Below are 23,835 nucleotides of genomic sequence, written 5' to 3'. Positions count from 1 at the left end.
GGATAAGAAATGCCTTAATATTTCTGAGAGTAAATTTCCAGTGTATCAATTTTAAAATTTCTAGATATCCTTGAGAGTCATCATAAAGTATCTTCTAAGTATAGACATATTGATAATTAATCAAGAAATATGCCTGTAAGTTTCCCCAAACTAAGATGAGATAAATATTTTGTGTCATATTTACATAGTTACATGCTATATTTTTAATTTCCTAGAAATTTAAACTGCCTAGAACTTAATTAAACTAGCCTAGTCTCAGATGCACATTAGCAATAGGGAGAAAGAGTATGAACTTGGATCTAAGCAGAAGAGCCATCCTTTGCCCCAAGCCCAGGGCAATGAGAAAGTGAAACCAGTCATTAGGGAAACAGAGTGAGGAGATTAAGGTCCAGGCTTTCTCATTAATGTGGGGAGTTTTCTTATTTTACCAATAGAGAGGATCTGAATTGTATTTTATTAAGGAGACAGTAGTTTTCTTACCACATATAGCCTTGTATCCAATCTTACATTTCTGGCTTTTAGTCCTAAATTATCCATTTAGTGCTGCTTTGATAAGCAGAGCTTATTAGCCAAGGAAAAAGTTGGGAAATAGAACCTCAAGTTATAAGGCATTTCCCTCTTTCTTTACAACTTAATGACAGCCTCCGGAGGGTGAGGCCTCTTTGCAAATATTGTTCTTAAACATAGCAATAGGCTCGCTCTTGTCATCAAACACAATCCAAACTCCCCATGTTGGTAAGCTAAAGAGAATCTCTATGCTGACAGAGGGTAGATTCAAACACTTATTTTTCCTTCTAGGAAGCTCTATGGAATAACAGCCATGCTGCGTGAGGCGGCATTCTCAAAACATAACTAAAGGAGGTTTTATTTTTTAAAGACTACTTATTAGCAGAGGTGTGTAAGATGTAGGTTTAAGAGTATTATATAAAGGAAGACAGTATCCCTAGGCTCAGTAGCATCTTCTGTTACCAGCCCATGTCCAAAGGGGCAAAAGGAGGGAAACTTGTTAAAACCCAGAGGAACAGAGTCACAGAAATTAAGCAACTTTGAGAGAAACAGTACACTTCGGTGTAAGGATACGGATACAACCTAGTAGAGAGGGGACTAGGACAATAAATTTCTGACTTCATTCTCCCCATTTTTAATATCCTATCACCAAACCCAAGTGAGCTAATTAGAGAATATAAGAATCATGATGTGATCTAGGACAATGAACAGGACAGGGAAGGGTCAAAAATTAACCTGGAGGGACAAATAAAAACTATTGAGCACTTTTCTCTCTACTCTACAGCAGAATCTTTCCTGAGGTCATTTCAACAAGCAGCGTCTCCATAAATGTGAGAGATAACTATTCCTTTTATCCTGTTATTGATACAGATCAGTTGAGACAGGCTCATAACTATGCCTAGTACATGCAATGTTCTGAAGGATGGAAAGCTTTCTATCAATAGATTAGTTGCTATTTCCTTGGGAAGAAGAGTGAAGTGGAGGTGGGAAAGAGATATTGGAAATGTTTCTTTCAATAATCTCCAATTAAAGGAGAACTAAGGTCTTCTTATCAATGAACTCAAAGAAAGAACTCAAAGACAGGAGCATCTTTTTAGTTATAATGGCCACGGATGTTAGTATCTGAAGTTAATAATTTTCAGAAGAGAAAAATTTCCAGGCACATTTGTCACTTTCATAATACCTAGACTTATTTTGTCATTTTTAAAGAATACTGCAGTTAATATTGGAAATATATTTGCCTCCTTCCTGGGCTGAGGATTCTCAGCCTGACCTTAGGCCATGCTTTACGGATTTGCAAAGTGAAGCCCTAAATGAAAAGATGAGTCTTTTCAGTTCTTTCTAAAGGTCAGCATGCTGAAGATCATAGTAACCTTTAATTTGTGAGTCCCAGGGTACCAGAAACACCCATGTAATATAAACTGAGATTTTTCTTTATTTTGTTATCTAGTGTTAATCAATAAAGTTCACGTTTTCAAAACACACGTATTTTAAAATCAAAGAGGCTGTGTGTATGTTGTACATAATTCAGTAAAATTAATCCTCCCTATTTTAACTTTTATTCTTATGAACAAAAGGAAAGAAAAGAAAACCCAAAACAGTCAAGTGAGATTTTTGTGTTAGTCAAAAGCCCAGGATGAAAAACAAAAGTTCCTTTTTTTTTTTATATTGAAATACCCACATGACAGCAGAATACTATAGCATAATTTTTGTTTATATTTCACTTAGATACAGAGTAAATTATGTCATACATTATATAATCATATTATAGTATATTTAAGTACTTTGACATATCTTAATTTACATCACAGATTGCACAGGTGGTGGTACAGTTTCTAAACAATAAAAAATTAACACCAAAAAAGAAGCGTTGATTTGACATTATTAAAAAATACCATGAACAAAATATGAAGCCAAATAGCAAACAGACAAAAATAGCTACAATAACATTACATATATATATATAAATATACAAGAGCAGCTGATCAATAAATCATAAGAATTAAAAAATACTCAATTTAAAAATAGAGAAAAATAAAGAGTTTAATCATACATCAAATTTATCTACATCACTCAATTTCTACCTTAGTTCTAATTATCATAGTTTTTCTTTCTCTCAGACTGTGAAATAGCCTCCTGTAGTCGTCTCCTAATAGTCTTCACCTTTGCCTTTTTCTAATCAATCCATTGTCCATGGATCAGCCAAATAATCTTAACACATTAATTTGATCATGATCTTTCTACCAGTTTAAATTTTTTTAGTGTGTACCATTTCCTTTAGATCAAATTCAAAATTCCAATCGATAGTTACATTATCCTTCATGAAGTTGTGATGGTTAATTTTATGTGTCAACTTGACTGGATTAAGAGATACCTAGATAGCTTGTAAAGCATTATTTCTGGAATTGTCTATGAGGTTGTCTATGGAAGAGATTGGTATTTGAATCAACAGAATGAGTAAGGAATATCTGCCCCCATCAGTATAGATGGGCTCCATCCAATCAGCTGAGGGCACATGTAAAATGAAAAAACGGAGGACGCAAATTCTTTCTTCCTGACTTGCTTTCTTTGTCTATCTCTTCTGGAGCTGGGACATCCATCTTCTCCTGCCCTTGGACACCAGAACTCCAGGTTTTCCTGCCTTTGGACTTTAGGACTTGCACCAGCAGCCCAGGTTCTCAAGCCTTTGGCCTCAGACTGAGAGCTACACCATTGGCTGCTCCGTTTCTCAAGCCTTCAGACTTGGACTGAGCCATGCCACCAGATTCCCTCACTCTTCAGCTTGCAGATGGCATAGCATCGGACCTCTCAGCCTCCATAATCATATGAACCAATTCCCTTAATAAATGTCCTGTCATCTATCTAATCTTCTACTGGTTCTGTTTCCCTAGAGAACCCTAATACAGAGGTTATTTCAATATAGTCCACTGTAATTTTTTGCGCGGCTACTCCCCTTTCTTCTAGCAAGCTCTGATCCAATAATATCAGTCTTATATGCATTCATTGAACCTTCTAAGCTTCTTCCTATCATAGGCTTACTTAGCGTCTTTGGAAAGCTCTCCCCTAACAATGGCAAGTGACTTGCTTCCTAATTTAATTCTGGACCCTGCTTAAATATGCCAAGTTCTTTCACATCTGAGGCTTTTAGCATATTCTTCTAAATCTTCCTTAAATTTTCTACCTATTTCTTTTCAAAAATCTGGCTGTTTATTATCCTTTTTTCTCCAATTATATGTAAACTTTACAGAAACATTCTTCATAAACATTGTGTTTGAAAGGTATTTCTTATTTCTGGTTTTAAAATAAAGGCTATCTTCTTCTTTACTCAGAAATTACACCAAATAAATTGCTCAATGAGAAAATAAAACTTAAGTTTTATCTTCTATAGTAGATGGGAATATCTATGGTTCAGGCCAACTTTTGTGACATTCACCAAAATTCTTGCCTCCTGGTATATATACCCTGTTTAATTCTCTTATGAGAATATGATAGAGCACCATGTCCATGATTAAGTTACTAATCAGTCGACTTTAACAAAAGGAAAATTTTCCTGAATGGGCTTGACCCAACCTGATGAGCTTTTATAAAAAGGTAAAACATCAGAGACATTCTTCTCCTAGAATCCAAAATGAAAAAGAACAACCATGTTTTGGAAAAGGAAACATGGCAGGGATAATGTATAGATCCTACAAAATGAGGACCTGTCTTACAGTTGCAGGGAACTCAATTCTGCCAACAACCTGTAAGCTTGGGAGGAGCCTGAATCTTAGACAAGATAACAGTCTCTGCTGGTACCTTGATTTCATCCTGATGATAACCTGAGCTAAGAGCTCACTGTAGGTGTGCCTAGGATTCTGACCTACAGAACTGTAAGATAATAAATTTATGTTTTTTTTTAAGTTGCTGAGATTGTGGTACATTGTTACACAGTAATAGAAAACTAATATATTCTATATAGAACACACATTATAAAGAACTTTCAAATTCAGTGGAAGTAATATAAAAAGTGTAGAGCTAGGCTAGGAGAGAAGGCTTGCAGTCATTCTTCTCAGAATTGCATGATACACACTTGGGAAAAAATCAACAACCCATGTTTTGAACAGTAAGAACTGGCTGCACAGGCTGATGTTTAAAATTCCACTGCACCTGTTTTTTTTCTCCATGGAGAATTAGGAAAAGCAAGTTTAAGTAATACATCACATTGACTTCTTAAATTTGGTATAACAGATGAAGGAAAAAATTGGAAAGTCATGAATAGCCTAGCAGTTGCTGATCTCTGCTGGATTAGGATGAAATAAAGGATAAAGTAACTCATATAAGTACGATCTTCCATCATGAGAAACTTTGTTAAGAATAGACAGAATTCTACCTAGATTGGCCCTAATTGGCCCTAATTCTCCCAAGAACATGAATGACCAAGGAATATTTCACCTTATAAGAGAAATACTTACTAAAAAGGAACTAACATAGTCTTTATACAAAAATGCAATTTAAAAACAAAAAATTGGACATGAAAGAAAACAAATGTGTCGGTAGGGAAGACTTTACTATTTATCATGAAGGCTATGCAAATCCCTAGAGCATTCAAATGTTTGTATATAACAAGAACACATGGTATATTTCAGAGACACTAGTAATAAAACAGCATTAAGAGATAAAACCTTAATTAGCAGTGCTCAGGAAAAAAATTGGAAAATAAATCTTAAGTAAATTATATTTTCTTCTTTTTTTAAAGATATACAAAGCTAAAATAACATTGATTCTGGCCTAATAATAATAACAATCTAGATAATCGACAAACTTATAATTTTTCTTGATTCCATTAGAGTTGAGGCAAGAGATGAATCCAGCTAAACTGACTTAGAGTAACACGTTCATCTAAGAAGAGGCAGAACCTAAGAATGACAAGTTTCACATTTTTCAGAGCTCAGGAGGAAGAGATATTGTCATAAAACAAGTTTAAGAACTGCAAAATATTCATAAGTTTAAAAAATCCTAATGGATACTAGAGTGGCAGTTGTGAATCTCCGGGAGTCCCCATCACAAGAAAATTCCGAATGTGCTTACCAGCTCTTTGGAGCCTCCACTGGTAGTCACAAGAGAGAACGTAGGCAGAGCAGAAGACCTAAGAGAAACACTTTTTGTGTCACAAAGGAATAAGACCCTATAAACTTCCCAGATCACCCTCAAGAAAAAAAAAAAAAAAAAGCCTTAAGCGACTGAAAGAGGAGCAGAAAACCATGCCAGTCCTGGTAGTAGGCAAAAATCTACTGCACTAGGTAGGGATAAAACCAAAAGCCATTTGACATTAGGGGAAAGACAGAAAACCACTCAAGCCAAGGATCCTGCACTGATACAAAGTAGATGACTTCCATTTTGGGGGTTAGACAAGAGATTTACTATTTTAAAATATCTTTACCCTAATAGTATGAGAAAAAATCAGGCTTTTATGGAGACGGGGCAGAAAAACTGAAAAGGCTGCGCCCACAAAACAGATAAACAAGACCTGCCTAAGAGGATGAAGCAAAAATCAAGAAAATTTCCACAGCTTTCTCAATGATAAATCTCAAACCAAATAGCAGGCAAGAATAGGCTTTCTCTGAGGGAGGAGATAAGGTTGAAGAATGCTCTATTCTAGGGTACAAATTTGAATCACCTGGTAAAATCTGATGGTGGAAGAGGAACCCTAAGAAAAAAATTCAGGTATTTCAGGTCTCATACTAAACACAAGATAACATTAGCCCACCAAACGAGCAGTTTTTTTTTCTCTAGTGCACTAAAAGTTAAAGAACACAAAAATCAAATTTAACTAATGGCTACATTGACTCAATTCCCCATATCAAGCTGACAAAAATTTGGGTTGTAAATTATAAAATTATTTGGGTATAAGTTATATTTACTTCTTTTTTTCATGCAACATTTAGCATTAGTAAAAAGTTACAAGACCCACAAAAATTCAGGTGAAAGAAACCAAATCTGTTGTAAAGAGATAAAGCAGTCAATGGAATTAAACTCAGAGAACGCTCAGAAGCTGAGACAACCACATAGAAAATTTAAATAACTGAAACTATCTAATGGAATAAGTGGACAACATGCAAACATATAAAGAATTTCAGCAGAAATATAAAAACTATAATATAGTGTAAAATGAAAATACTGAAAATTTTAAATATAAAAACAGAATATCAGAGATGTAAATGTCTTATTAGGCTAACCATCAGAATGAACCCAGTAAGAAAGTAATGGTGAACTTGAAGACCCACTAAAACTACACAAACCAAAATGTAACGATAAAAGATAATAGCAAGAAACAAAATTAAGAAAATTCAAAAGCTAAATACATATCAAACGGTCTAACACTCATATAACCAAAGGCTTAGCAGTGGAGAAAGAACAAGCAAAAACAAAGGTAAAGATACATTAGTTGAGAATTTTCCATAATTACTAAAATACAGCAAACCATAAATTTAAGAAGCTCAGAGAAAATTATTTATACATAACTTTATAAAATTACCTGTATATATAATTTTATCTGAGCTTCTTAAATTTATATAATTTTCTCTGAGCTTCATATATATATATATGATGTGTATATATATATATATGATGTGTATATATATATGTGTGTATATATATATGATGTGTGTATATATATATATACACATCAAGGGACATTTTAGTCAAACTGATTGAAACTACAGGCAAGGAAAGACATTGAACACTTCCAAATTAAAAAGAAATAATACACACAGAAAGGAAAATACAGGAATTACAATAAACTTCTCATCAGAAACTATGTAGCCCAGAAGACAATAGTAAAATCTTTGAAATATTGGCAAAAAAAAAAAAAAAAAAAAACTACCAACCTAGAATTCTGTACCCAGCAAAGATACATTCCAAAAATTTTTTTTTCTAAGACAAGGGCAAGATCTCAAAGAATTAATTACCAGAACATCTACACCACGAGAAACACTAAAGATTTTCAAAAAGAAGGTATATAATAACAAATGGTTACACAAAAGTGAAGAATATCAGAAGTATTAAAAATCTAGGTATATGAATAAAGTGCACAGTTAAGTCTTTCTTCCCTGTTTGAAAGACAGTTGTACAGAACAAAAATTCTAACAATGATTATTGGTTTTATAACAAATATAGCAAGCAGTAGAATATATAACAACAAAAACACTGAATATGGTAAAGATTAAATAAAATGGTTCTAAGGTTCTTATACTATATGTGAAGTGGCATAATAATATTGAAAACATAAGATGTGTACTGTAAATCCTAAGGCAACCACATAAAAATATAAATGAGCTATGACAAATGAACCAATAGTGGAGATGCAATAGAATAATAAAAAATATTTTTCTAAAACATAGGGAGAAGAATAGAAAAAAATGAAAGCCAAAAAAGAAAAGATGAAATACATAACAAAAGCAAGATATTTCAACATATTAACAACTGCATTAAACGTAAATGAATGAAACATATAAATTATACAATAGAGATAATCAGATGGAACATAAATGCAGTACCAAACTATTTGCTGCTTACAAAAAAAAGAAAAACCTACAGAAAAAAATACTTATGTGGAAACATATACATAGGAATAAAACAAAAGAATGAAACAGTTATATTATGAAAACACTAGTGGCTATATTCTTATAAGGCAAAGTAGACGAGGCATATTACCAGGGATAAAAGAAGACATAACATAATGATAAAAGAGCTATTTCATCAAAACAACAAAAACATACGAATGTATGAATCTAATCATAGCTTTAAAATACAAAATGGCAAAACTATTATTTGAACTGAAAAAAGTTAGATTTCAACACTCTTCTCTCAATAGTTCATATAAAAATAGAAATAAAATCAGAAAGTGCATAACAAATTTGATATTTTTAATCCACTTGTTGTAGTTGACATTTACATTCTACCAACAATAGAGGAATATACATTCTTTCCAAGTGCTCATGAACATTCAGCAGTATAGACAATTCCTGTGCTAAGAAGTAAATCACACAGAATTTAAAAGAATTAAATAATAATAATTTTATTACCTGAACCTAAATAAATTAAACTTGGAATTATTTTTTTAAAAACTGTAATGTAAAGTCCCTATTTTTAAATTAAACTATACTCTTCTAAATAACACATGATAAAGGAAAATATAATAAATAAATTAGATAACATTAGTTAAATTAAAATTCAAAACTGTAATATGCAGTGACACTAATGTTTAAAGAAATTTAATAATTTAAGGTAATATGCAGCAAAACTAATGTTTAGAGAAGAATTTATATCAGTAAAATAAAATAAGCACGGTCTCAAAGCAATAAAGCTTCCAACTTAAGAAAGTCAGAAAAGGGATGGCTCATGTCTGTAATCCCAGAACTTTGGGAGGCCAAGGTAGGCAGACTGCATGATTCTAAGAGTTCAAGACTAGCCTGGGCAACATGGCAAAACCTCATCTCTACAAAAAATACAAAAAATTTGCTGAGTGTGGTGGCATATGCCTGTAGTCCCATCTACTTGAGAGGCTGAGGTGGGAGAATCAATGAGCCCAGGAGGTTGAGGGTGCAGTGAGCTGTGATTGTGCCACTGTGCTCTCCCCTGGTAACAGAGTGAGACCCTGTCTCAAATAAATAAATAAATAAATAAATAAAATTTCTACATTGTAGCAAAAAAACAAATAGAAATTGAAATCCAAAATTGTATATATAATTTAAATTTGAATTAAAAAGCACAAAGTGCTTACAGATAAATTTTAATAATATATGTGTAAGACTAGCACACTAAAAATTATGAAATAATACTGAAAGAAAGGGTGATATAAATAAATGCAGAGATTTATGGTGTTTATGGATTGAAAGACTAAATATCATTAAGTTGTTCATTCTCAAATTAATCTGTAGATTCAAGGTAAGCTTAATTAAAATCTCATGAGCCATCATGCCTGGCTTGATTTTTAAAATTGACTTGTTTCCTATGATCTTGCTAAACACAGTTATTTGTACTCATATATTTCTTTTAATCTTTTGGAACTGCCTATTTAGATAATTGTGCTGTGTGCAAATACAGACAGTTGTATTTATTTTATTTTAATCTGTATGCTTTTAGTTTTTTTTTTCTTGCCTTATTTGGTAAGTTGGATATGATAGAAAAATTCCTTGAAAAACACACCCTATTAAACTCACTCAGAAAGAACTAGAAAACCTAAATAGTTCCATATTTATTTCAAAAATAAACATATAGTTAAATATTTTGGCTAGGATCTCCAGTACAATGTTGACTAGAAGAAGTGAGAGCCAACATCTTAACTTTCTTTCTGATATTCAGAATAATGCATTCAGTCTTTTACTATTAAATATATTAGTGGTAGGTTTATTCCTGATGTCTTTTATCAGAACAAGGGAGTTTCCTCTTTTTCTTGTGTACTGAGAGATTTTCTTATGAACAAATATTAAATTTTTTCAAATATTATTTCTGCATCTACCAAAGTAAATTTAAAAAATATGTTCATGTGGCGAATTGTATTGATGTATGTTTTAGTTAGTGTTCTCCAGAGTGACAGAAGTGATAGAAGGTGTACTTAGAGAGACACATGAGAATGGATTTATTAGGGGAATTGTCTCACTCAATTATGAAGTCTGAGTAGTCCCATGATAGCCCATCTGCAAGGTGGAAGATGAGGGAAGATAGTAGCTTGGCTCAGTACAAGTCTAATGCCTTAGAACCAAAGAAGCTGATGGTGCAACTCTCAGGCTGAGGTTGGAGGCTTGAGAGTCCAGGGAGCCACTGGTGCAAGTTGTCCTAGAGTCCACAGGTCAGAAAACCTAGAATTCTTTCATACAAGGACAAAAGAAGGAGGGTATCCTGGCTCCAGAAAACAGAAAAAGAACAAAAATTCACCTTTCTCTTTTTCTTCCATTCAGCCTACCAGCGGGATCTTACACTCGGTCGACTGACTCACATGCATCTTCTCCAAGAACACCCGCACAGACACACCTGGAGAAGCTCAATCATTCTAATCAAAATGAAAACCACCTGGAATTCCCTTTCAGGAGAAGAGGAATGGGTTCAGTTCCTACTGAAGCATTGAGAATAAATAACCCTTTACCAGCTACCTGAATATTCCTTAATTCAGTCAAGTTTCATCCAAAATCAACTGTTGCAACTTATTTTGAAATGTTCAACTAGCTTTACATTCTTTAGATTAGGTCCTGCTTGTTCATGATGTATTGTACTTTTGTATAGAGCTAGATTTTATTTAAAATACTGTGAAGGTTGTTTGAGGCTGAGGTGGGAGAATCAATGAGCCCATGAGGTTGAGGGTGCAGTGAGCTGTGATTGTGCCACTGTGCTCTCCCCTGGTAACAGAGTGAGACCCTGTCTCAAATAAATAAATAAATAAATAAATAAATAAATAATAAAATTTCTACATTGTAGCAAAAAAACAAATAGAAATTGAAATCCAAAATTGTATATATAATTTAAATTTGAATTAAAAAGCACAAAGTGCTTACGGATAAATTTTAATAATACATGTGTAAGACTAGCACACTAAAAATTATGAAATAATACTGAAAGTAAGGTGACATAAATAAATGCAGAGATTTATGGTGTTTATGGATTGAAAGACTAAATATCATTAAGTTGTTCATTCTCAAATTAATCTGCAGATTCAAGGTAAGCTTAATTAAAATCTCAAGAAAATTTTTGTTGTTCTTGTCTTGTTACAGTTCTTGTTGCTGAAAATGAGGAAAGACAAATAAAAGCTTGGCAGAAGTTACTGATTATATTTAAATCTATGGTTAAATTTACGTAAGAAAAGATTAAATGTGGCATCATCAAGATAGTAGAGTAGGTGATACCGGGCTTTGTCTTCACCACAAAAAAAGAGAGACAGCTGTTCAAAAACCAACATATCCCCAAGAAAGCTCAAGGGCCTGTAGGATACAGTAAATTCCTCTTCAAAGGTTTTAGCCTGTTAACTTCATTTAATATTCAAGAGGGGCAAAATCGTTAAGTACAATGAATTCTGAATTCTCCTTCAGAAAACTAATGTGTCAATATGTTTAGCTTCCCTGTTCTTTGCTCTCCATTTTAAAGTTTAACTTCCTCGTTCTTACGCCTCCTTGCCCTTACTTTCAGTAAACAACACCCTGCGAGCCTCTATCACCTGCGCTGTCCTTAGTCATCCTTAGTCACCTGCTCTGTAACCGTCCTTCCCACTGAAACTACTCATCCCGCCACTCTGGCTCGTACCCCTGCCGTCTTTGAAATAGCCAGTCTGAATTAGCTTAGACTGTGCGGTCCAACCCTAGCCAATAGGGGAAAGACACAGCAGTAGGGATTAGCTGCTTTAGGGATAAGAACCCCTTCCCCTCCCTTGTCCAGTGTGCTCTCGCCATTGCTCCATCTGCGAGACACACCCTTCTATAGAAGTAAACTTACTGCCAGGCACGGTGGCTCACGCCTATAATCCCAGAACTTTGGGAGACCGAGGCGGTTGGATCACATGAGATCAGGAGATGAGACCAGCCTGACCAACATGGAGAAACCCCGTCTCTACTAAAAATACAAAATTAGCCTGGCATGGTGGTGTATGCCTGTAATCCCAGCTACTCGAGAGGCAGAGGCTGGAGAATCAGTTGAACCCAGGAGGCGGAGGTTGCGGTGAGCTGAGATCGTGCCACTGCACTCCAGCCTGGGCAACAAGCGTGAAACTCCATCTCAAAAAAAAAAAAAATGTAAATTTGCCTTGTTGAGAAAGTGTTTTGCTGGAGTGCTGATTCTTCTTTGCGGCACTGAAAATGTTTCCACCAGGCCCATTTAAGAAGCCACAGCAATACAGAAAAGTAAAAACAAACAAACAAACTAAATATCCACAATGAAAAAGATCACTGCTGAGATCAGCATAATTGAGATGCCAGGAGACGATTAAGAACAAAGAAGGAAAACAGAGGCCCCTAGTTATTGGCCACAAGGCAGAAACCACAGTGGTCCCCAGTGTCTTGCTCCGCAGAAAAGACTGGCATATTCTGCCACTTAGGTAATCAACATCCATTCCCACTGGCAAACTCCAGAGAGAAAGATGTGACTGCACATCTCAGCTACAAGAAGCGGCCCTTGTTGAACTACTTCAGAAAAGATGCCGGATCTGCGACTGCACTGGGCATACCCACATCTCAAACACCAGAGCCATCAGCATAGCGAGTTACTTTGCACTCCAAGCCCCATAGCCAAACTCTCACTACATGTTCCTATACTCTGTGAACCAGCTCAGCCACCATATAGAGTTAAGTTTTGCCCTAACCCCAGAGTCATTGTATCTCTGCACATATCTGTTCTCCTACTCTCAGTTCCTGGCTGCTTCACAAGCATCCACACTTCACATATTGTTACAAATGCAGTAGTGGGGATGCCTGTGCCACCAGTACCATGCCATTAGTTGGTGCTACATAGGTGCTGAAACAGCCTTTGCAAAATTATAATCAGCAAGAAGGTAATGACAATGGGGAAGATCTGATCTAGCCCAACTGCCCTCATGGCTTTAGCCCCCAAGCTGCTTTTGATTATTAATAGGCTAGCTTTGAGAGACATTTAGTTTATAGTTTAAATGATAATAGCCTTTCCCCAAAACTCAACCACCTTCGTAGAGCTAATGAGAGGTTGCTGGGCTAGAACAAGCAGAGGAGCCCTAACCCTGTTAAGGTGCAGACATAAACCATTGTCAGCCATATACAACTTCCTTAATTGCTCCTGCAACTAACATTACTATTGTAGAACCTAAGATTGGCCTTTTGAGATGTATTTTCTTTTCTTTTTCTTTTTTCTTTTCTTTCTTTTTTTTTTTTTTTTTTTTTGCATGTTTGACACCCATGGCTCCACCTGGACCTGATGACTCCACCTGGACCTGCCAACCCTGTTCCTGTGGCCCCAGCCAGAAGTGATTCAGCCCACAGGACGACAGCTTTGACCCCCCTATGATTTTATCTCTGCCCCAACCAATCAGCAGCAAGCACCGGTTACCTGGCCACCATCACCCTTCCCCAAAACTGCCTTCGAAAAACCTCAAACCTACAAGCTTTGGGAAGACTGATACTAGTAATAATAAAACTCCCGTCAGCCACACAGCTGGCTCTGCATGAATTACTCTTTCTCTATGGCAATTTCTCTGTCTTGATAAATCGGCTCTGTCTAGACAGTGGGTAAGGTAAACCTGTTGGGCAGTTACAGTGTCACTTATCAGACACTCAAGCTACTGCCACTGTGAACACGCAGACAGGTCAAATCCAATGCCAAGAGAGATCCCCTGGGCTACAACTTTCTTGATGGGAGAAACACAGTTGGGAGGACCTTAGCAGTCATAGTCACCAAAGATCCTAACAACCCTCATCACCATTGCAGACATCCACAGTATTGTCTTCTGATGATACCTGCAATTCTCAGCAACACTGACCTCATTTGACAGAGCTGCACAGAGACTATACAGCTGCACCATCCCTGGTGCGGAACTGCTGCATACCACAGAGCAAGGGCTCTCCTACTTTCCTGCAGGAAAAGAGATATTTCTACAGCAAAACTAGCTTGTAAAGCCTAGAGGAGAACACTCCTCCATCAAATGCACAGGCATCAACATAAGGCAATAAGAAACATGAAAAAACGAGTAAACATAGCCAGGATAAAATAGGGAGACACTGTCTCTACAAAAAATTAAAAAACTGGCCAGGTATTGCAGCAAGTGCCTGTGTTCCCAGCTACTTGGGAGGCTGAGATGGGAGGATAGCTTGGGCCCAGAAGGTAAAGGCTGCAGTGAGCCATGATAATTTCACTGCACTCCAACCTGGGCAACAGAGCAAGAGCCTGTCAAACAAACAAACAAACAAACAAAAAACACTACCAAAACACAATAATTTCCAAGTAGCTAATGTCAAAGCAGTTGAGATAAACAAATTGCCTGACAAGGAATTTGAAGCAGTTCTTTCAAGGAAGCTCAGTCTCCTTCAAGCAAATATAGAAAGAAAATTCTATGAAATTCAGAAAACAGTAACTGACCAAATTGAAAAATGTAACAGAGAAATGAAAAAAAAAAAAAAAAGAAATTCTGGAGCTAAAAATATAATACATAAAATACAAAATCAAATAGAAAATATCAAAAGCAAAATTAATCAAGCAGAAGAATCTGTGGAATAAAAGGTCATTTGAAACTGTACAGTTAGTAGAAGAAAAAAAAGAAGAAAATGAAAATGAATGAAGAAAAGTGATGGGACTAATGGGACAGCATCGAAAGCATAAATATTCAAATGATAATTCAGGTAAGAGAAGAGAAAGACAAAGGGCAGGGAGTTTATTTAAAGAGATAATAGCAGAAAACTTCCCAAATTTGGAGGAAAATGTGGCATATATACACAATGGAACACTATTTAGTGTAAGAGAAAAATAAAGAAGGAAATACTGTCATTTGTGACAACATGGATAAACCTGGAGGGCATTATGTTAAGTGAAATAAGTAAGCTAGGCACAGAAAGACAAATAGTCATGCACCACCTAATGGTATTTCAGTCAATGACAACCAAATATACCATGGTGGTCCCATAGGATTATAATACATTATTTTTACAGTAGCTTTTTTATGTGTAGATATGTTTAGACACATGAAAATTCACCACTGTGTTACAGTTGCCTACAGTATTCAGTAGAGTAACATGTGTATAGGCTTGTAGCCTAAGAACAATAGGCTATACCATATAGCTTACTCTGCAGTAGGCTATACAATTTAAGCTTGTGGAAGTACCCTCCATAGTGTTTGCACAATGATGAAATTTCCTAACAACACATTTCTCAGAACATATGCCCATCGTTAAGCAATGCATGACTATACCACATGATCTCTCTTATATATGGAATCTTAAAAAGTGCAACTTATTGAAACAGAGAATAAAATGGTGATTACCAGAGTCTTGGGGTGAGGGGATTGATAAGACGTTAGTTAGAGAACACAAAATTTGAATTAGGAGAAATAAGTTCAAGATATCTATTGTACAACATCGTACTTACAGCTAATACATTGTATACTTGAAAATTGCTAGGACAGTAGATTTTACATTTTCTCACCATACACACATACAAATATGTTTGTGAAGTAATGCATATGTTAAATAGCTCTATTTAGCCATTCCATAATGTATAAAAATATCAAAACATTATGTTTTATATCATAAATATGTAAAATTTTTACTTGTCAATTTGAAAATAAATTTAAAAATAAAGACTAAAACCCTGAGAAAAATTATGTGGTAAAAAATAGTTGACTATAAAGAAATTATATGATAAATAATAATTGAGAAGAAATTTACCCTATAGTTAAAATCAAAATTGATCACATATAGGAATAACAAAATAATAGGAGTGTAAATGTATTCCATTATATAAATGTAAACACTTAAAAAACTTGTAATCAGTAAAAATTGAGTTGTAAAAGAAATTATGTAAAAATATATTAACTTCATTACTCTTTACTAGTAAGATGATACTATTTAAAAAATAGAACATTAAGCATATAAAATCAGCTATATGTATACATGTATTTACTGAAACTATATATGCTGCATAAATTATCACAAAAACAAAATAAAATAAAGAAAATACAATATAACAAAAAAGAAAAATAACATAACAGAGAATATAACTTAAGATATGACTACAGAATTCAAACCCAGTTGTCAAATAAAAGGAAATATTTTTAATTGGGTATTATCTAAATTAAGTTATATCCATATAGTAAAAAATATATAGAATATATGTACCCACTAAAAAGAATGAGGCAGCTCTATAAATACTGATGACAATGGTTTCCAAGTAAAAATCATCAGGAATGGTGAGTGAGTATTTTCACATTTTTAAAAATCATACATACACACACAGAAACACACAGACACACAGTTATCTCTATAAAGATATAGACAAAATAATTAAATATTGATTGCCTTTGAAAATAAGATTTGAAAAAGAGCTGAGAGAGTTACTTTCACAGGGTAAAATAAACAGGGTAAATTTACTTTTATATATTAAATCTTGTGCACGCACATATTTTATCCATTCAAATAGAAACAACATTGTTCTAAGAAGTATGCCTTTTTTTTTCCATCGCAGAACCCTGTTCACTTCTTCAAGAGTACTTCAAAAAAATTTGCAATTAAAAGAATGCATTTGTGTTTATGTTCATTGTTTATCTAACTTGTGAGGCTTTAAGATTTGTGTGGGCTAGGACAAAGTATGTTCCCCACTGCACAGAACCTGGTCTGCAAATAAACCCTAAATCAGCATACTTCAAAAGAATGAATGAACATAACCAAGTGAATGAAAGTAGGTGACTGAATCCACTAAGAGATGAAAACAATCAAATGAAAAATTATTTATACTGGTAATGAAATACAAGTTAAAACTAAAATGTTATAATTTGCTTATCTAATTTGCAAACTCTTTGTAATTATTAACATCCAACACTTTTGAAAGTATGCAAACAGGCACTTGCAAACATTGCTGTGTTGGAAAGAGTGCGAAATATTCAGAGAAAAATTCAGAAAATGGAAAAATTGAACTTAACATATAGTTTCACAATATAAAGAGTTGGCTAGAAAAAATGAGGTCTAATTCTATGATGCAATACTACGCTGCAAAGAAAACCTACTTTACAATAATACTTAAAAAGTTCACATATTAATAACCAAATTGTTTCTATTCCTGAGCATAATTTTTAAAAGAAGAAAATGTGCACATAGACACACATACATCACAAAAATATTGCAAGTACATAAGGCAAGAATTTCACAGTGGCTATATATTAATGTCAGGGCTATTTGTACATTTAGATATTTTGCAGATTTTCTATAATGAACACATGACTTTTTAAATTACAGCATTTGCAACAAAAATATGTCACGGGTAGACTAACATCTAAATGGGTAAAAAGCTTAATTCCTAACTGGCAAAACAAAAAAACCCAAAAGTTAATGAAATATAATTTCTATTATGAGACAGACCTAGTCCTATAAAATAATGTCTTAAAGCATTTCTTTTCTATTTTGGGTGAGCAAAAAAAAAAAAGAACATTTCAGACTTAAAATGTGTTGGCATCTTGGTTTAATCTAAAGATCATGATTTTGACTCATATCGTCCTTAATTCAAATAAGGCTCCACTTCCCACCAGAGCCCAGTCTGGCCTCTCCCTATGTACCAGGTTGTTTTTATGCAGATGAACAGTAATGTTACATAGCTATCTGCAAGGATAAATTCCCTTTAACTTCTCCAAGTTTCAGTTTCTATATCTGAAGTAGTGATATCAGTGCCAACCCCAAAAGAATTTAACAAAAATAATGCTCACAGAAATGCCTAGAACACATTCATCTTAGTGAATGTATATATACCATACATGTACAAATTGTAATTAACATAAACTGTCTATATGTAAATATAGACACAGATTGCATGCCCATAAAAATGGAGACTTATAATTGCATACTAACAAATGGATTTTATAAAGAGAGGATTAGATATGCTTGCAAGTGGAACGTAAAAGGCCAGTATATTTTCTATTTTTCACTGACAATTTTAAGAGTAAACAGAAGGGGTTTACCAATTTTGATTTATTAATATCATGTAACTTATTTTTGGTTCAAAACTAGGTTTATTCTTTTAGGATGGGCAGAAATATGCAAGAAAGAAAGAAAGAAAGCCAAGATTTAAGGAAAGACTCTGAAATAAAATATGCACACACAGACTTGAAACAATCTGGTCCTAGGGTAACAAAGTAACAGGTTTTTCTCCACACATTTCCCCCACCCCCAGACAGGCACTGCATCCCAGTATGCAAACAAAAGGGACATATTGTAGAGGTGATTCATACAGCTGGGAAGACAAAAGGCTGTACCAGCCAAAGCCAACATTTAACAACGGCCTATAATGGCAAACTTATTTCTCTCTTTTTGAGGAAAAGTGGCATGTTTGAATAAGTGGCATATTCTTTAAAGTTTCCATTTTTAAACATTAACTAATATACCTAAAATAACTACCAACTTTCCCTTTTTTTTTTTTTACAGAAACCCAGTTTTTCATAAATATCTGTCTGTGCTTTCATCTACATATGTGCTGCTATCTTTCCATAAACTCAATCACAGTGTAATTTAGTCTGTATGGGTAAATGTAGAAAGGCTCTCAGATGGCTTAGAAGAAATAGAACAAAATTAGTTTGGATTTTTTTCCAAGTGGATTGTCACAATCTGTGCATGTTATTTCCCTTATCGTTACATTTATGCAACATTCAGATTCCCTTTCCTCCTTCATCTATCCCCTATTTAAGATAAACAGGGGAAAAATTAAGTGGGTATAATCACCTCTAGATTCTTCATAAACATTATACAATAGCTAAGAAACTGTAATGTTTGAGTGGCTGTTATTGGTTTAAATTTGGCATGTGACATTGAAGCAATGTATCCTCTACTGTGCCCAGGAAAATCTCAAAAATCTCAATCAGAGTTCCAGGCACAGATAGGCAGAGGAGAATTTTTTTTTTCTTTCTTTTTTTTTTTTTTTGCTATGCTATGTTTTAACATTCCAGAATCTGGTCTCTGTCAAGATCATCCTTCAAAGGAGCCTCCATTTTAACACAGCTGCCGCTAGATTTCAAATACAGGAATTAAAGCAGCTTATTTATAGAAATGTGCTTAGTCCCATTTCTAAGGAAATTTATGTTTGACATGCTACATATGTATTTTATTAAACCATAATTATTTGCTACTAACAAACATAACACAATTAAATACATGTTAATCTCAAAGTCACAATAGAAATTATTTCTTCCAGGTAGTTCCAAGGTGGCCTCCAAAAGTGGACGGTCTTTGAACTTTCTTCCATTGAACATCACTCTAATAAAAGGATGGCACCTAGGATTTAAACATCATTTTCCCAACTAATGGCAATATTGTTGCAAGTACCTGAAGTAATTAGATTCAAGACATTTCTAATTCTCCTGCATTTAATTGATTTCTCCCTATGTGTGCCTCCTAAACCTTCTAAACCTCCTAAGCCATAAGAAGAATTTACATTTTTATAGTGAATATTTTCCAAAATGAATATCAATTACCCATTTGCGCTTTATTTTCTCTATTACTAGCATTCCTTTTGGAGCAGAGGTCTTGCCTCCTTGCCTTCTATACCCATGTTTGAAACACAGCACCAGCCAGGTGCGGTGTGCACCTTCTCAGGAGGCTGTGGCAGGAAGATTACTTGAGCCCAGGACTTTGAGACTGAAGTGAGCTATGATTGCACCACACTGCACTCCAGCCTGGGCAACAGAGCAAGACCTTGTCTCAAAACCAAGCAAAACATTGCTAGAACAGTAGTCTTTGAATTCAATAAATTATCTATCTTGTGGTAATATGGTTTAGAGCCTACAACTACATCAGATATTCAGAAAATCTTTCTCACCATACTAACTTTATTTTTAAAATTTTTCATTGTCGTATAACAGTTGTACATATCTTGGGGGCATATGTAATATTTTGATACATGTATACACTGTGTAATGATCAAATCAGAGTAATTGGGATATTCATAACCTCAAATATTTGTCTTTTTTGTTGTTAGGAACATTGTAATTCTTCTCTTCTAGCTATTTTGAAATATACAGAAATTGTTGTTAGCTATAATTTTCCTACTGAACTATCAAATACTAGAACTTGCCCTTCTATCTAACTATATGTTTGTACTGACTATAATTTCATCAGGGACCTCCATTTCTGATACGAAGTGGATGAATAACACTACCATTTTATATTCAGTATAACCTAGTCTCTTCCAGGTTAATGTAGTTTCATTGGAGAAAATACTCAGCTTTTCAGAATTGCTCTACATCCTCCCTTTGTCATTTTTCAGCCAGTGGAACCTGAGTTTAAAAGAGGCTTGCATATAGCTTAGCATTGGAAGAGACAGGTGAGAAGAGACAGGTGAGAAGAAACAGGGCAAACAGGCAGTAATGCTCCAGTGAGTTCATCCAGCATCCAGATCCCTTACAGTGTTTTTCTATTCGGCATCATCAAAGCTAACTCACCAGCATCCCATCCTTATTCCAGCCTGTAAGAAAGGAAAATGAGAAGTAGTGGAGAGCATGAAATTTCCTACTTGGTGATATGACCTGGAAGTTGTGTACATTATTCCTGTTTAAATCCAATTGACTGGAAATTACTGGGTTCAGTAAGTTTCATAACACATTCTGATAGCAGAGATATTTACATGAATAGCTAACAACTATGTAACAAAAAAAAGAGTTTTCATAAAATGGGTAAAAATAACATCTAACAAAAGTTGTTTAAGCAGGAAGAATTAATTCATCTTGAGGAATTAGGTAAAGCATTTTAGAGCACGTCTCATAAAATGAACTAAATGGGTTACATTCAATTGATTTATTGAACATATTTAGTGAATCTCAGCAATGTAAGTAATGAGAAGCTAGGTAATCAGAAGCTAAACAATTACTATACCTTTCCTAAATGGGAGTTACTAATTACTAAATATACTATACTTTTCTTGCATGACCGAAATCATATAAAATGGTGAAACCCAGGGTATTCTGAGACACATTTTTTAAAGTTCAAAGTTCTATGATATATTAAAATAGAAATGCTACTTACCATATGCTACACTTTCAAATCAACTGGGTAATACTGTGCAAAATAGCAAACACATATTGAGAAAAAGTTTTGTATGACTTGAATCAGTTATCTTTGGTTATAGACAACTTTTGGCTGAAAACAACTAACACAGACTTTAGATGTGGTGCAGGAGTTTACAAAAAATTACCTAAGACCCTGAGCTCATTGATCTCCCAACTCTGTCTGTTTTTGTTCATTTTTAGTCTTTTTATTCTTGCCCCATCTACTCATCATGGGTCTTTTAGTTATTTATTTTTAACAGTAAAGCAAAAGCATACACAAAAGCTCCTTAGAAGACCTAAGTTTCTGCTTTCTTGATGAAAACTACAAGAAAACTTCGGAAACTAAGTATCCTGAAAAAGAGATATTCCTATAGCTAATTTAAATCAATAATGACTAGGCTGACCCTCTGGAGTGGGGCATATTGCCATTCTAATTAAGTCAAGGTTTACATATTAAGTAAGTAGAGGGAGAATGTCTTTGGGGTAAGCAGATAATGAATTCTTCCATAGCTATGTAACCTCTGAAATCATGGCCTTCATGTGCCTTGATAATTCTCGGACAACTTTAAGGTTATTTCCAATCTCCACTGCCTCTTTAGGTAACTCACTTCATCAGTGATGCCATCTCTCTCCTTAATAAACAGTATTCCCTTTCTACTGCCTCTGTGTTCAGAGAATTACTAGTCTTTCCCATAATAAAGATAAATAAATCTCTTCTCATCCCAATCACTGATTCTAACTACCTTGTGATTTTTCTCCTTTCCTCAACGGCCAAGTATTTCTAAAGTGTAATTCTTAGTCATTGCTTCTGCTCATTTATTGCCCTTTTACTTTCTAACCCTAATTAGTATGATCATTCCTCCCACAAAAACAACAAATCTGTTATTGGTAAAGTCAACAGTGGCCAATGATTTTAATATTTCAAATGAAATACACAATTTTCTGATCTTGTAAAACCTGAGTACTGTGTGGCATTTAACTCTGTTTACTACTCTTGCTGAAATTCTAGCTTCCTTTGGCACCTGATAATATGTTGTTTATTGGATTTTCTCATACATTTTTGGCCACATCTTGGTCATTTTAATAATTTATGTATTCCCTTTGTATATCTCCTCCACTGATATGGGATACTAATATGATAAAAAATACTCTACATTAAGAAATGTCTGTTGTTATAAATAGAATACAATTGATTTTGTTAGACCATTAAATTTCTCTGTCACTTTTAAGTACACACGATATTCACCCGGAAATGATTTTCAGTAATATTGAAGACCAAGATGATAAACAGATATCTGGTTTCATCACATAGACAAATACTGTAAAAATATAATTTAGAAAGTTGTTAAATATGCAGTCAAGCATAAAGAAAAAAGAAAGGGGATCGTCAGGTGCTAGTAACAAATAGAAAACTCAAAACCAGATGAAGCAATCTCAAAGTAATTCAATTGTGACTCTTGAGTGCTTCAATAATCCTTGAGGGTTAAAATGTAACACCATTATATGGAAAGAAAATGTGGCCTCTCATCTCTGAAAGGTTGAAAGCTTAAACAGTCATCTGAGTATGGCTGAGATCCTTCAAATGTTGCCCTAGGCATTATTTAAAAAAAAAAAAAAAAAAAAAACCTTAGGCAAAAAACCCTAATTACTGACCTTGAAAAGTGTTTTTAAAAACTAGCTACATATCAAGGAAAAAAGAAAAGAAGACCACCATAAGAGATAGGCTATCAAGGCCAATTGCATGATCGAGGATGGAGTCTACGTATATATTGCCTACATGATAGTGGAGACACATTCTAGGAAATTAACTTAATGCTACTTGAGGATTATTGAAAACCCTAAATTCCTTATTGAAGCACACATTTTCCAGTAGCAGTTTGTATTGAACTTCCACAGACCTCTGCCAAGCTCACAGGAAAAAATTACAAACCTCAAAAGAAATAAGCCCTCTAAAATCAATACATTGAATATGATAAAAGAAATTTATTTATCCAGCTCTTCATCCATCTGATAAATGTTTATCAGATGACCACTATAAACTAGAGTGTTTTGAAGGCATAGCATATACAGAGGTAAATAGAGAGTGACGAGACGAAGATATAAAAGAAGGGAAAGAAACTACAGCAAGCCAGGATAAGAGGAGGAGGAAGAGCAGTAATAGGAGGAGGAGAAGGGTAAGAATCACAAAACAGAAAAGTTGTAATAAGAATTTACTCTCTGAAATTAAAACTTAATGGACATGTGTTCACTTCAGGGGTATACATAGTAAAATTGGAACAATACAAAGAAGATTAGTTCGGCTCCTTCTCAAGGATGGCATGCAATTATGTGATACTGCTATACGATTTTTAATATCAATTTTTAAGTCTGATAAAGATAGCACTAAAAAGAAGTCTATAGAATAATATCACCAATGAACATTGGTGAATAATCCTCATACAATATCATCAAATATAATTGCACAGGCAAACAAAAATATTTTAATATAAACAATTGAATGCTAGGATGGTACAGTATTAGATATTTTATTAAAATATTTTACTATGTTAATATATCTAAGAAGAAAACTCATAAGAATATCTCCAGATAGGATGAAAGGTGCTAGACAA

At 34.3% G+C, this 23,835-nt stretch overlaps 1 non-coding gene across 1 annotated transcript; it reads left to right on the top strand.

Moving 5' to 3' along the window:
- Window positions 1-23,469: 23,469 nt before the first annotated feature.
- On the top strand, window positions 23,470-23,576 carry LOC112135928 (U6 spliceosomal RNA). Its single transcript, XR_002917154.2, has one exon. It is a non-coding gene; the product is annotated as a U6 spliceosomal RNA (small nuclear RNA).
- Window positions 23,577-23,835: the final 259 nt, after the last annotated feature.

The sequence above is a fragment of the Pongo abelii genome, chromosome 10 (genome assembly GCF_028885655.2).
Source record: "Pongo abelii isolate AG06213 chromosome 10, NHGRI_mPonAbe1-v2.0_pri, whole genome shotgun sequence".
Classification (NCBI taxonomy): Eukaryota; Metazoa; Chordata; class Mammalia; order Primates; family Hominidae; genus Pongo; species Pongo abelii.
Note: the sequence above shows the minus strand (reverse complement) of the source record. Positions and strands in the feature narration are given on the sequence as shown.